The sequence below is a fragment of the Cucurbita maxima genome, unplaced genomic scaffold (genome assembly GCF_002738345.1).
Source record: "Cucurbita maxima cultivar Rimu unplaced genomic scaffold, Cmax_1.0 Cma_Scf00694, whole genome shotgun sequence".
Lineage (NCBI taxonomy): Eukaryota > Viridiplantae > Streptophyta > Magnoliopsida > Cucurbitales > Cucurbitaceae > Cucurbita > Cucurbita maxima.
Window position 1 is genome coordinate 702 of NW_019272710.1, and position 12,281 is coordinate 12,982.

General features: G+C 46.8%; 19 non-coding genes and 4 pseudogenes across 19 annotated transcripts; all 23 read left to right on the forward strand.

Annotated features, from left to right (window-relative positions):
- The first annotated feature begins 509 nt into the window (after positions 1 to 509).
- On the forward strand, positions 510 to 628 carry LOC111474821 (annotated as a pseudogene).
- A 133-nt stretch (positions 629 to 761) lies between these two features.
- On the forward strand, positions 762 to 880 carry LOC111474818. The gene has a single exon (XR_002716186.1). It is a non-coding gene; the product is annotated as a 5S ribosomal RNA (ribosomal RNA).
- A 554-nt stretch (positions 881 to 1,434) lies between these two features.
- On the forward strand, positions 1,435 to 1,553 carry LOC111474804. Its single transcript, XR_002716173.1, has one exon. It is a non-coding gene; the product is annotated as a 5S ribosomal RNA (ribosomal RNA).
- A 133-nt stretch (positions 1,554 to 1,686) lies between these two features.
- LOC111474803 lies at positions 1,687 to 1,805 on the forward strand. Its single transcript, XR_002716172.1, has one exon. It is a non-coding gene; the product is annotated as a 5S ribosomal RNA (ribosomal RNA).
- Positions 1,806 to 1,938: 133 nt separating this feature from the next.
- On the forward strand, positions 1,939 to 2,057 carry LOC111474819. The gene has a single exon (XR_002716187.1). It is a non-coding gene; the product is annotated as a 5S ribosomal RNA (ribosomal RNA).
- Positions 2,058 to 2,190: 133 nt separating this feature from the next.
- LOC111474812 lies at positions 2,191 to 2,309 on the forward strand. Its single transcript, XR_002716181.1, has one exon. It is a non-coding gene; the product is annotated as a 5S ribosomal RNA (ribosomal RNA).
- A 133-nt stretch (positions 2,310 to 2,442) lies between these two features.
- LOC111474826 lies at positions 2,443 to 2,561 on the forward strand. The gene has a single exon (XR_002716190.1). It is a non-coding gene; the product is annotated as a 5S ribosomal RNA (ribosomal RNA).
- A 133-nt stretch (positions 2,562 to 2,694) lies between these two features.
- LOC111474815 lies at positions 2,695 to 2,813 on the forward strand. The gene has a single exon (XR_002716183.1). It is a non-coding gene; the product is annotated as a 5S ribosomal RNA (ribosomal RNA).
- Positions 2,814 to 2,946: 133 nt separating this feature from the next.
- Positions 2,947 to 3,065, forward strand: LOC111474824. Its single transcript, XR_002716188.1, has one exon. It is a non-coding gene; the product is annotated as a 5S ribosomal RNA (ribosomal RNA).
- Positions 3,066 to 3,198: 133 nt separating this feature from the next.
- Positions 3,199 to 3,317, forward strand: LOC111474809. The gene has a single exon (XR_002716178.1). It is a non-coding gene; the product is annotated as a 5S ribosomal RNA (ribosomal RNA).
- Positions 3,318 to 3,442: 125 nt separating this feature from the next.
- LOC111474820 lies at positions 3,443 to 3,562 on the forward strand (annotated as a pseudogene).
- A 60-nt stretch (positions 3,563 to 3,622) lies between these two features.
- On the forward strand, positions 3,623 to 3,741 carry LOC111474810. Its single transcript, XR_002716179.1, has one exon. It is a non-coding gene; the product is annotated as a 5S ribosomal RNA (ribosomal RNA).
- Positions 3,742 to 3,871: 130 nt separating this feature from the next.
- On the forward strand, positions 3,872 to 3,990 carry LOC111474814. The gene has a single exon (XR_002716182.1). It is a non-coding gene; the product is annotated as a 5S ribosomal RNA (ribosomal RNA).
- Positions 3,991 to 4,123: 133 nt separating this feature from the next.
- Positions 4,124 to 4,236, forward strand: LOC111474822 (annotated as a pseudogene).
- Positions 4,237 to 4,362: 126 nt separating this feature from the next.
- Positions 4,363 to 4,482, forward strand: LOC111474807. Its single transcript, XR_002716176.1, has one exon. It is a non-coding gene; the product is annotated as a 5S ribosomal RNA (ribosomal RNA).
- A 133-nt stretch (positions 4,483 to 4,615) lies between these two features.
- Positions 4,616 to 4,734, forward strand: LOC111474805. Its single transcript, XR_002716174.1, has one exon. It is a non-coding gene; the product is annotated as a 5S ribosomal RNA (ribosomal RNA).
- A 143-nt stretch (positions 4,735 to 4,877) lies between these two features.
- On the forward strand, positions 4,878 to 4,996 carry LOC111474808. The gene has a single exon (XR_002716177.1). It is a non-coding gene; the product is annotated as a 5S ribosomal RNA (ribosomal RNA).
- Positions 4,997 to 5,107: 111 nt separating this feature from the next.
- On the forward strand, positions 5,108 to 5,226 carry LOC111474817. Its single transcript, XR_002716185.1, has one exon. It is a non-coding gene; the product is annotated as a 5S ribosomal RNA (ribosomal RNA).
- A 132-nt stretch (positions 5,227 to 5,358) lies between these two features.
- Positions 5,359 to 5,477, forward strand: LOC111474825. Its single transcript, XR_002716189.1, has one exon. It is a non-coding gene; the product is annotated as a 5S ribosomal RNA (ribosomal RNA).
- Positions 5,478 to 5,610: 133 nt separating this feature from the next.
- LOC111474823 lies at positions 5,611 to 5,726 on the forward strand (annotated as a pseudogene).
- Positions 5,727 to 5,996: 270 nt separating this feature from the next.
- Positions 5,997 to 6,115, forward strand: LOC111474806. The gene has a single exon (XR_002716175.1). It is a non-coding gene; the product is annotated as a 5S ribosomal RNA (ribosomal RNA).
- Positions 6,116 to 6,248: 133 nt separating this feature from the next.
- LOC111474811 lies at positions 6,249 to 6,367 on the forward strand. Its single transcript, XR_002716180.1, has one exon. It is a non-coding gene; the product is annotated as a 5S ribosomal RNA (ribosomal RNA).
- Positions 6,368 to 6,500: 133 nt separating this feature from the next.
- On the forward strand, positions 6,501 to 6,619 carry LOC111474816. Its single transcript, XR_002716184.1, has one exon. It is a non-coding gene; the product is annotated as a 5S ribosomal RNA (ribosomal RNA).
- The last annotated feature ends 5,662 nt before the right edge of the window (positions 6,620 to 12,281 follow it).

Genomic DNA, 12,281 nt, shown 5'->3' on the forward strand with positions numbered 1-12,281 from the left:
TTCCACAGACTCCTCTTATTGTGTCTAGTTTCTAGAACCATAAATTTTTTTCATGAGAACCAGCATGGAAGGAGGTTCAGATTTAGTAAAACAAAAGAAGAAGATGAAACGTATATTTCCACCATTTATGTAACGACCCTAAATTTTCACACACTCATAGTCACTACTAACGTCTCATGCTTATCTATAATGCGGAAATATAACTCTTACATGAACATCATTTATAACGTAAACTTCAAAAACGCTTAAAACAACTTTTTCTCTGGAAAACACAGCCATGGTCTTACGTATGAGAACCTCCCCCGCTCACGCCCATCGCGTTTCGATCATGCCGCCCCGCATGCGTTAAATCCGATTTTGTGCGCATGGCATGTCAGGTGCGATCATACCAGCACTAATGCACCGGATCCCATTAGAACTCCGCAGTTAAGCGTGCTTTGGCGGGTGCGATCATACCAGCACTAATGCACCGGATCCCATTAGAACTCCGCAGTTAAGCGTGCTTTGGCGAGAGTAGTACTAACAGCACTAATGCACCGGATCCCATTAGAACTCCGCAGTTAAGCGTGCTTTGGCGAGAGTAGTACTAAGTTGGGTGACCACTTGGGAAGTCCTTGTGTTGCACCCCTTTTTTTCTTTCAATTTCTCCCCGTTCTTTTCTTCCTTTCTCTACAAATGAGAACCTCCCCCGCTCACGCCCATCGCGTTTCGATCATGCCGCCCCGCATGCGTTAAATCCAATTTTGTGCGCATGGCATGTCGGGTGCGATCATACCATCACTAATGCACCGGATCCCATCAGAACTCCGCAGTTAAGCGTGCTTGGGCGAGAGTAGTACTAAGTTGGGTGACCACTTGGGAAGTCCTCGTGTTGGACCCCTTTTTTCTTTCAATTTCTCCCAGTTCTTTTCTTCCTTTCTCTACAAATGAGAACCTCCCCCGCTCACGCCCATCGCGTTTCGATCATGCCGCCCCGCATGCGTTAAATCCGATTTTGTGCGCATGGCATGTCGGGTGCGATCATACCATCACTAATGCACCGGATCCCATCAGAACTCTGCAGTTAAGCTTGCTTGGGCGAGAGTAGTACTAAGTTCACTAATGCACNGGATCCCATCAGAACTCTGCAGTTAAGCTTGCTTGGGCGAGAGTAGTACTAAGTTGGGTGACCACTTGGGAAGTACTCGTGTTGCACGCTTGGGCGAGAGTAGTACTAAGTTGGGTGACCAGTTGGGAAGTACTCGTGTTGCACCCCTTTTTTTGTTTCAATTTCCAGTTGGGAAGTACTCGTGTTGCACCCCTTTTTTTGTTTCAATTTCTCCCAGTTCTTTTCTTCCTTTCTCTACAAATGAGAACCTCCCCCGCTCACGCCCATCGCGTTTCGATCATGCCGCCCCGCATGCGTTAAATTCGATTTTGTGCGCATGGCATGTCGGGTGCGATCATACCAGCACTAATGCACCGGATCCCATCAGAACTCTGCAGTTAAGCGTGCTTGGGCGAGAGTAGTACTAAGTTGGGTGACCACTTGGGAAGTCCTCGGGTTGCACCCCTTTTTTTCTTTCAATTTCTCCCAGTTCTTTTCTTCCTTTCTCTACAAATGAGAACCTCCCCCGCTCACGCCCATCGCGTTTCGATCATGCCGCCCCGCATGCGTTAAATTCGATTTTGTGCACATGGCATGTCGGGTGCGATCATACCAGCACTAATGCACCGGATCCCATCAGAACTCCGCAGTCAAGCGTGCTTGGGCGAGAGTAGTACTAAGTTGGGTGACCACTTGGGAAGTCCTCGTGTTGCACTCCTTTTTTTCTTTCAATTTCTCCCAGTTCTTTTCTTCCTTTCTCTACAAATGAGAACCTCCCCCGCTCACGCCCATCGCGTTTCGATCATGCCGCCCCGCATGCGTTAAATCCGATTTTGTGCGCATGGCATGTCGGGTGCGATCATACCATCACTAATGCACCGGATCCCATCAGAACTCCGCAGTTAAGCGTGCTTGGGCGAGAGTAGTGCTAAGTTTGGTGACCACTTGGGAAGTCCTCGTGTTGCACCCCTTTTTTTCTTTCAATTTCTCCCAGTTCTTTTCTTCCTTTCTCTACAAATGAGAACCTCCCCCGCTCACGCCCATCGCGTTTCGATCATGCCGCCCCGCATGCGTTAAATCCGATTTTGTGCGCATGGCATGTCGGGTGCGATCATACCAGCACTAATGCAACGGATCCCATCAGAACTCCGCAGTTAAGCGTGCTTGGGCGAGAGTAGTACTAAGTTGGGTTTCCACTTGGGAAGTGCTCGTGTTGCACCCCGTTTTTTTCTTTCAATTTCTCCCAGTTCTTTTCTTCCTTTCTCTACAAATGAGAACCTCCCCCGCTCACGCCCATCGCGTTTCGATCATGCCGCCCTCATGCGTTAAATTCGATTTTGTGCGCATGGCATGTCGGGTGCGATCATACCATCACTAATGCACCGGATCCCATCAGAACTCCGCAGTTAAGCGTGCTTGGGCGAGAGTAGTACTAAGTTGGGTGACCACTTGGGAATTCCTCGTGTTGCACCCCTTTTTTTCTTTCAATTTCTCCCAGTTCTTTTCTTCCTTTCTCTACAAATGAGAACCTCCCCCACTCACGCCCATCGCGTTTCGATCATGCCGCCCCGCATGCGTTAAATCCGATCTTGTGCGCATGGCATGTCGGGTGCGATCATACCAGCACTAATGCACCAGATCCCATCAGAACTCCGCAGTTAAGCGTGCTTGGGCGAGAGTAGTACTAAGTTGGGTGACCACTTGGGAAGTCCTCGTGTTGCACCCCTTTTTTTCTTTCAATTTCTCCCAGTTCTTTTCTTCCTTTCTCTACAAATGAGAACCTCCCCCGCTCACGCCCATCGCGTTTCGATCATGCCGCCCCGCATGCGTTAAATCCGATTTTGTGCGCATGGCATATCGGGTGCGATCATACCAGCACTAATGCACCAGATCCCATCAGAACTCCGCAGTTAAGCGTGCTTGGGCGAGAGTAGTACTAAGTTGGGTGACCACTTGGGAAGTCCTCGTGTTGCACCCCTTTTTTTCTTTCAATTTCTCCCAGTTCTTTTCTTCCTTTCTCTACAAATGAGAACCTCCCCCGCTCACGCCCATCGCGTTTCGATCATGCCGCCCCGCATGCGTTAAATCCGATTTTGTGCGCATGGCATGTCGGGTGCGATCATACCAGCACTAATGCACCGGATCCCATCAGAACTCCGCAGTTATGCGCGCTTGGGCGAGAGTAGTACTAAGTTGGGTGACCACTTGGGAAGTCCTCGTGTTGCACCCTTTTTTTTCTTTCAATTTCTCTTTTCTTCCTTTCTCTACAAATGAGAACCCCCCCGCTCACGCCCATCGCGTTTCGATCATGCCGCCCCGCATGCGTTAAATCCGATTTTGTGCGCATGGCATGTCGGGTGCGATCATACCAGCACTAATGCACCGGATCCCATCAGAACTCCGCAGTTAAGCGCGCTTGGGCGAGAGTAGTACTAAGTTGGGTGACCANATGAGAACCTCCCCCGCTCACGCCCATCGCGTTTCGATCATGCCGCCCCGCATGCGTTAAATCCGATTTTGTGCGCATGGCATGTCGGGTGCGATCATACCAGCCCTAATGCACCGGATCCCATCAGGACTCCGCAGTCAAGCGTGCTTGGGCGAGAGTAGTACTAAGTTGGGTGACCACTTGGGAAGTCCTCGTGTTGCACCCCTTTTTTTCTTTCAATTTCTCCCAGTTCTTTTCTTCCTTTCTCTACAAATGNCCTCCCCCGCTCACGCCCATCGCGTTTCGATCATGCCGCCCCGCATGCGTTAAATCCAATTTTGTGCGCATGGCATGTCGGGTGCGATCATACCAGTACTAATGCACCGGATCCCATCAGAACTCCGCAGTTAAGCGCGCTTGTGCGAGAGTAGTACTAAGTTGGGTGACCACTTGGGAAGTCCTCGTGTTGCACCCCTTTTTTTCTTTCAATTTCTCCGAGTTCTTTTCTTCCTTTCTCTACAAATGAGAACCTCCCCCGCTCACGCCCATCGCGTTTCGATCATGCCGCCCCGCATGCGTTAAATCCGATTTTGTGCGCATGGCATGTCGGGTGCGATCATACCAGCACTAATGCACCGGATCCCATCAGAACTCCGCAGTTAAGCGCGCTTGGGCGAGAGTAGTACTAAGTTGGGTGACCACTTGGGAAGTGTTGCACCCTTTTTTTTCTTTCAATTTCTCTTTTCTTCCTTTCTCTACAAATGAGAACCTCCCCCGCTCACGCCCATCGCGTTTCGATCATGCCGCCCCGCATGCGTTAAATCCGATTTTGTGCGCATGGCATGTCGGGTGCGATCATACCAGCACTAATGCACCGGATTCCATCAGAACTCCGCAGTTAAGCGTGCTTGGGGCGAGAGTAGTACTAAGTTGGGTGACCACTTGGGAAGTCCTCGTGTTGCACCCCTTTTTTTCTTTCAATTTCTCCCAGTTCTTTTCTTCCTTTCTCTACAAATGAGAACCTCCCCCGCTCACGCCCATCGCGTTTCGATCATGCCGCCCCGCATGCGTTAAATCCGATTTTGTGCGCATGGCATGTCGGGTGCGATCATACCAGCACTAATGCACCGGATCCCATCAGAACTCCGCAGTTAAGCGTGCTTGGGCGAGAGTAGTACTAAGTTGGGTTTCCACTTGGGAAGTGCTCGTGTTGCACCCCTTTTTTTCTTTCAATTTCTCCCAGTTCTTTTCTTCCTTNTTCTTCCTTTCTCTACAAATGAGAACCTCCCCCGCTCACGCCCATCGCGTTTCGATCATGCCGCCCCGCATGCGTTAAATTCGATTTTGTGCGCATGGCATGTCGGGTGCGATCATACCATCACTAATGCACCAGATCCCATCAGAACTCCGCAGTTAAGCGTGCTTGGGCGAGAGTAGTACTAAGTTGGGTGACCACTTGGGAAGTCCTCGTGTTGCACCCCTTTTTTTCTTTCAATTTCTCCNCAAATGAGAACCTCCCCCGCTCACGCCCATCGCGTTTCGATCATGCCGCCCCGCATGCGTTAAATCCGATTTTGTGCGCATGGCATGTCGGGTGCGATCATACCAGCACTAATGCACTGGATCCCATTGGAACTCCGCAGTTAAGCGTGCTTTGGCGAGAGTAGTACTAAGTTGGGTGACCACTTGGGAAGTCCTTGTGTTGCACCCCTTTTTTTCTTTCAATTTCTCCCAGATCTTTTCTTCCTTTCTCTACAAATGAGAACCTCCCCCGCTCACGCCCATCGCGTTTCGATCATGCCGCCCCGCATGCGTTAAATCCAATTTTGTGCGCATGCGTGTCGGGTGCGATCATACCATCACTAATGCACCGGATCCCATCAGAACTCCGCAGTTAAGCGTGCTTGGGCGAGAGTAGTACTAAGTTGGGTGACCACTTGGGAAGTCCTCGTGTTGCACCCCTTTTTTTCTTTCAATTTCTCCGAGTTCTTTTCTTCCTTTCTCTACAAATCAGAACCTCCCCCGCTCACGCCCATCGCGTTTCGATCATGCCGCCCCGCATGCGTTAAATCCGATTTTTTGCGCATGGTATGTCGGGTGCGATCATACCAGCACTAATGCACCGGATCCCATCAGAACTCCGCAGTCAAGCGTGCTTGGGCAAGAGTAGTACTAAGTTTGGTGACCACTTGGGAAGTCCTCGTGTTCCGCAGTCAAGCGTGCTTGGGCAAGAGTAGTACTAAGTTTGGTGACCACTTGGGAAGTCCTCGTGTTGCACCCCTTTTTTTCTTTCAATTTCTCCCAGTTCTTTTCTTTCTTTCTCTACTAATGAGAACCTCCCCCGCTCACGCCCATCGCGTATCAATCATGCCGCCCCGCATGCGTTAAATCCGATTTTGTGCGCATGGCATGTCGGGTGCGATCATACCAGCACTAATGCACCGGATCCCATCAGAACTCATTTTGTGCGCATGGCATGTCGGGTGCGATCATACCAGCACTAATGCACCGGATCCCATCAGAACTCTGCAGTTAAGCGCGCTTGGGCGAGAGTAGTACTAAGTTGGGTGACCACTTGGGAAGTCCTCGTGTTGCACCCCTTTTTTTCTTTCAATTTCTCCGAGTTCTTTTCTTCCTTTCTCTACAAATGAGAACCTCCCCCGCTCACGCCCATCGCGTTTCGATCATGCCGCCCCGCATGCGTTAAATCCGATTTTGTGCGCATGACATGTCGGGTGCGATCATACCAGCACTAATGCATCGGATCCCATCAGAACTCCGCAGTTAAGCGTGCTTGGGCGAGAGTAGTACTAAGTTGGGTGACCACTTGGGAAGTCCTCGTGTTGGACCCCTTTTTTTCTTTCAATTTCTCCCAGTTCTTTTCTTCCTTTCTCTACAAATGAGAACCTCCCCCGCTCACGCCCATCGCGTTTCGATCATGCCGCCCCGCATGCGTTAAATCCGATTTTGTGCGCATGGCATGTCGGGTGCGATCATACCAGCACTAATGCACCGGATTTCATCAGAACTCCGCAGTTAAGCGTGCTTGGGCTAGAGTTGTACTAAGTTGGGTGACCACTTGGGAAGTCCTCGTGTTGCACCCCTTTTTTTCTTTCAATTTCTCCCAGTTCTTTTCTTCCTTTCTCTACAAATGAGAACCTCCCCCGCTCACGCCCATCGCGTTTCGATCATGCCGCCCCGCATGCGTTAAATCCGATTTTGTGCGCATGGCATGTCGGGTGCGATCATACCAGCACTAATGCACCGGATCCCATCAGAATTTCGCGGTTAAGCGTGTGGCCACTTGGGAAGGTAAGCTAATATATGGATAAAGCAATTCTTATAGTAGCAAGCTAGCCCCTTATCTGCGTGGAGGAAAAATGGGACTATTCTGAGGGGCTGGGCTGGAGTGGACAGTACTCCTTGGCCTTTTACTAGTTAGTCCCCCTGGTAAAGCCCCCACCCCTGACGACCTATTCTATACCAGCTTCTTCTATAGATGAGATAACTGGAGCAGATTTAATAGCAAGGGATATTGACCCAGCAGCTTGTTGCGCAAAAGAATATGTTTCAAAACAAAGAAGCTCCATTCTTCGTTAGAGTGGTTCTTCGACTGTTCACCTACTAAATAAATGATCATCTTCTTCATCGCTACGCTACGGGGGAGCATTTCTACGGGGGAGCATTGTCCGAGTGAATAAGCAGGGCAAAGCTTGATTTTCGAGGCTGGGCTGACATCACATACACAAGTACTCTCTAAACCGTGCAATAAGGGCAGGCAGATCGGATCGAAGGGTTGTCCATTGGGATTGGGCATGGACAATCATGACAAGTTAATTGTAAAATAACATAATATTAAGAAGTAAAATTCTATATTGTTTTTTTGAAGATCTAAATATGATCTTTAGTAATAAAATGAGAACAAAGTCAAAAGGCCAAGGAGGGTGGAAATGACAATCAACAAATAAATGGAAAGATTGAAAAATATATAAATAATTAATCAATTCTAGGCANGGATTTTGACTAAATTCACTTCCTAACTATTTATAAACACAATATTAAGAAGTAAAATTCTATATTGTTTTTTTTAAGATCTAAATATGATCTTTAGTAATAAAATGAGAACAAAGTCAAAAGGCCAACGAGGGTGGAAATGACAATCAACAAATAAATGGAAAGATTGAAAAATATATAAATAATTAATCAATTCTAGGCATGAACTAAATGACCTTAATTAAAGTAAATTAAAAGTCTTAAAATACATTAATGANAAGCAATTCTTATAGTAGCAAGCTAGCCCCTTATCTGCGTGGAGGAAAAATGGGACTATTCTGAGGGGCTGGGCTGGAGTGGACAGTACTCCTTGGCCTTTTACTAGTTAGTCCCCCCGGTAAAGCCTTCACCCCTGACGACCTATTCTATACCAGCTTCTTCTATAGATGAGATAACTGGAGCAGATTTAATAGCAAGGGATATTGACCCAGCAGCTTGTTGCGCAAAAGAATATGTTTCAAAACAAAGAAGCTCCATTCTTCGTTAGAGTGGTTCTTCGACTGTTCACCTACTAAATAAATGATCATCTTCTTCATCGCTACGCTACGGGGGAGCATTGCTACGGGGGAGCATTGTCCGAGTGAATAAGCAGGGCAAAGCTTGATTTTCGAGGCTGGGCTGACATCACATACACAAGTGCTCTCTAAACCGTGCAATAAGGGCAGGCAGATCGGATCGAAGGGTTGTCCATTGGGATTGGGCATGGACAATCATGACAAGTTAATTGTAAAATAACATAAAAATAAAATAATAAACAATCAAACAAATAAGGGACTATTATATTTTTTAGTAGAATTGCACATGCCCTAACTATGTATAAACACAATATTAAGAAGTAAAATTCTATATTGTTTTTTTTAAGATCTAAATATGATCTTTAGGAATAAAATGAGAACAAAGTCAAAAGGCCAAGGAGGGTGGAAATGACAATCAACAAATAAATGGAAAGATTGAAAAATATATAAATAATTAATCAATTCTAGGCATGAACTAAATGACCTTAATTAAAGTAAATTAAAAGTCTTAAAATACATTAATGAAATACAATAACTCTAAATTGTAATCCACCCAAAATTCAAAACATGAAACTTCATTTCTCTTCAATGTGGCATGAACTGAAATATCTTTTGATAATTTCAACAATATTTTCTTCAAATCTTCATTGAAGCATATCGTATGATTGATGTCTCTTGGTTCATATCACAAAGCAACTACCTTTTGTTTTGTTGATTGCTAGTAGATCGCACTGCCTGAGAGAAAGTAAATCACCCCACTGGTGCTCTTACGATCATCAACGTCACCGGTCATGTCACTATCGCTGTAGCCAACAAGCTCAAGCTTCTCCTTTCCTCTCCTGGTGCAGTATCTCACACCCCAGCCTCTGGTTCCAGCCACATAGTGCAGAATGCGCTTGACAACCACAAGAGGCTCCTCCCTAGGTTCTTCCATGAATCTACTTACGTATCCAACTAAGTAAGCAAGGTCAGGACGTGTGTTTATCAGATAGCGCAGGCTTTTGACAATGTTGCGGTAATTGGTGGCATTAATTGCCGTCATAGTGCCGGCCTTCCTTAGTTGGAGTCGGGCCCTCCATTGGAGTCTTTATAGGGTTACTGTCCACAAGCCCAGTTGTGTCCAACAGCTTCTTCGCATATGTACTTTAGCAGATGGTGATGCCGGTAGTACCCTGTTGCACTTCGATGTCGAGGTAGTAGCTGAGCATGCCAAGATCGCTCATCTTGAAGTTCTTTGACATCTCCCTCTTGAATCTTCCGAGGACTTCCATGTCGCCTCCAGTGATTATGAGGTCATCGACGTACACTGATAAGATAAGGAACCACTACAAGGGGAGTAAGATTCGGATTACCTTCTTGATCGAATATCTCAAGGCAAGAACATTGTTTGAAATTCAAATCACTCCACAAGCAAAATCGATCATGTCTAGCTTGAATGATTCTTGTTGATCAAATATCTCAAGGCAAGAACACTTGCTTGAGATTCGAATCACTCCACAAGCAAGATTAATCATGTCGAGCTTGAATGATTCTACATGCAACCTAAACTACATAGAATTGCAAAGAAACTTAGCCATTGGCTAAAGAAGAGGACAAATGCTTCTTTTTCTATATTTTCCAAGTCTCTTACCAATACAATATACATGACTTTATATAGCCTAAAAAATGAAACTATTAAAGGCACTCCAAGAGTTGTAACCTTCATACTTTATGGCCATAATTAGCCATTATGTAAATGTAACCTAAAGTAAATAAAATGTCTTAAAATACAATAACTCTAAATTGTAACCCACCAAAAATTTATAACAATCAAACTTCATTCTTCTTCAATGTGGCATGAATTAAAACATCTTTTGATAATTTTGACAACCTTTTCTTCACATCTTCATTGAAGTATATTGTATGATTGATGTTCTTTGGTTTATATCATACACTCTCACGATTAGTCGCTACTCGTCGTGGCCGGGCGTGTACATGTCATGCTCAGAGGCACAGCGCTTGAACTTTAGCGATAATAGGGTACTGTCGAGCTTCGTGTTTCAGGCTCGTGGTGCATGCCGAAGCCCATAGAGTGCCTTGTGCAGGCACAATACCTTGTCAGGGTTGTCGTTGTCCAGGAAGTTCGGTGGTTGTTGAACATAGTCAGTCTCCTTCAGCTCTCCGTTTAGGAACGCGGGTTTCACGTCGATGAGGTGGACTTCTCAGGAATGATGTGCCGCGATTGCCAGCAATAGGTGGGTAGATTCCAGCTTTGTCACTGGTGCGAATACCTCCTCAAAATCCACTCCTTGCTTCTAGACGTAGCCCTTCACCACCAGACTGACCTTGAGTTTCACAACTTCTCCCTTTTCGTTCGCATCAGTCTGAAGACCCATTTGAGCCCTATGACTTGGTGTCCCAGTGACATATCCTCTAGACTTTATGTCTTGTTCTCGGTGATGAATTTCATCTCCTTCTGCATTGCCTTCAGCTGGCACGGGTTCCTTTCTGCTTCAGCGAAGGTGTTCGGTTCATCTGCGTTGATGACATGCAGTTCGGCCACCTCTTGTTCCAGTTTGCGTGCTGCTAGTCTAGGGGCTTCACCTCCTCCCACTAGGTCGTCCATCCTCCAGTACCTGGCTACCAGATCTTCATCGTGATCGACATCCAGCGTCGAATCCACAGTCCGTGGTGTTGCAAATTCCACTGGTTCAAGGGGTGCAACTGCTGGCGGCTGTGACGGTTCCTGATGCTGTGCTCCTCCTTCTTCTGGCTCGATGACGAGGTACTCCACCGTGAATTGATTTGGGTTGTGGGCTGTCTCGATCACGTCGTTCCACTGCCTGAAGGTGCTTTCGTCGAAGATGACATCACGAGACACGTGGGCTCACCCCCCGCAGGATCATAGAGTCTGTACGCCTTGCTCCCAGGTTTGTAGCCGATGAAGACGACCTTCAACCCCTTTGGATCGAGCTTGACAAGGTTGGAACGCGCTACCTTCATGTATGCGACACATCCGAACACTCGAAAATGATGTACCACTGGCTTTCTATTGTACCAGGCCTCATGTGGCATCTTCCCGTCTAGGCTTCACATTAGCGACCGATTGAGAAGATAGACAGTCGTCATTACCGCCTCTCCCCAGAATCTTTCAGGCATCCCAGCTGTCATCAGCAAAGATCTTGTTGTTTTGCTAGAGGGAGTAGGGCATTGTTAGTCGCTGCTGCATGCCGAGCTCGTCGCAGTAGTTACTGAAGCTCGCTGAGGTGAATTCTCTACCTCAGTCCGTGCGTAGCATTCACATCTTCTTCCCACATTCGGCCTCCGCTAACGCTCGAATGCGCTTAATCGCCTATGTCGCCCCACTTTTCACTTACAGGAGGATCAGCCATATGAAGCGGCTTCTGTCATCGACTAGCAGGAGGAAGAGGGTCTTGCTGCCTAGGGCCGCCGGCTTGATGGGCCTGCAAATATCGCCGTGCACAAGCTCCAACAACTCACCAGCACAGTAGGATGTTCGAGATGGCTTTATATAGCCTCAAAATGGAACTATTAAAGGCATTCCAAGAGTTGTAATATTCATACTTAATGAGCATAATTAACCATTGTGTAATTGTAACCTATAGTAAATAAAAAGTCTTAAAATACATAAATGAAATACAATAACTCTAAATTGTAATCTACTCAAAATTTATAACATAAAACTTCATTATTCTTCAATGTGGCATGAATTGAAATATCTTTTGATAATTTCAACAATATTTTCTTCACATCTTCATTGAAGCCTCTTGGATGATTGATGTCTCTTGGTTCATATCACTCGGTCATATGGTTTGTTGCCCCTGTGTCGAGGACCCATCGTCGGTGCTCTTGGTGATGCTGTTGCCCCTGTGTTGAGGACCCGAGAGTGGTTATGCTGTTGGTGAGCCTGCAACTGCTCGATGTTTGATTCCCACACTCGCTGCATACCAACCGAACGAGATTTGATTCCCTCCCAAGTCGATTGCGCGGCGATGGGGCTGAACCGTGGCTTCTGGGCTGGATTGAGGTTTGGGCAGAAGGTAGAGGCCGAGGGGAAAGAAGTCGGGCTAACTCTCTCAGATTTTGGGTTCGGGTTGACCCGGATCTGTGGACCTTGTCTTCCTTACCAGCGACGTTGTTGACTTCTAGCAATAGTGAGGAAAACGTCGACGTGTAAAAATCGGCTGAAGGAAAACTT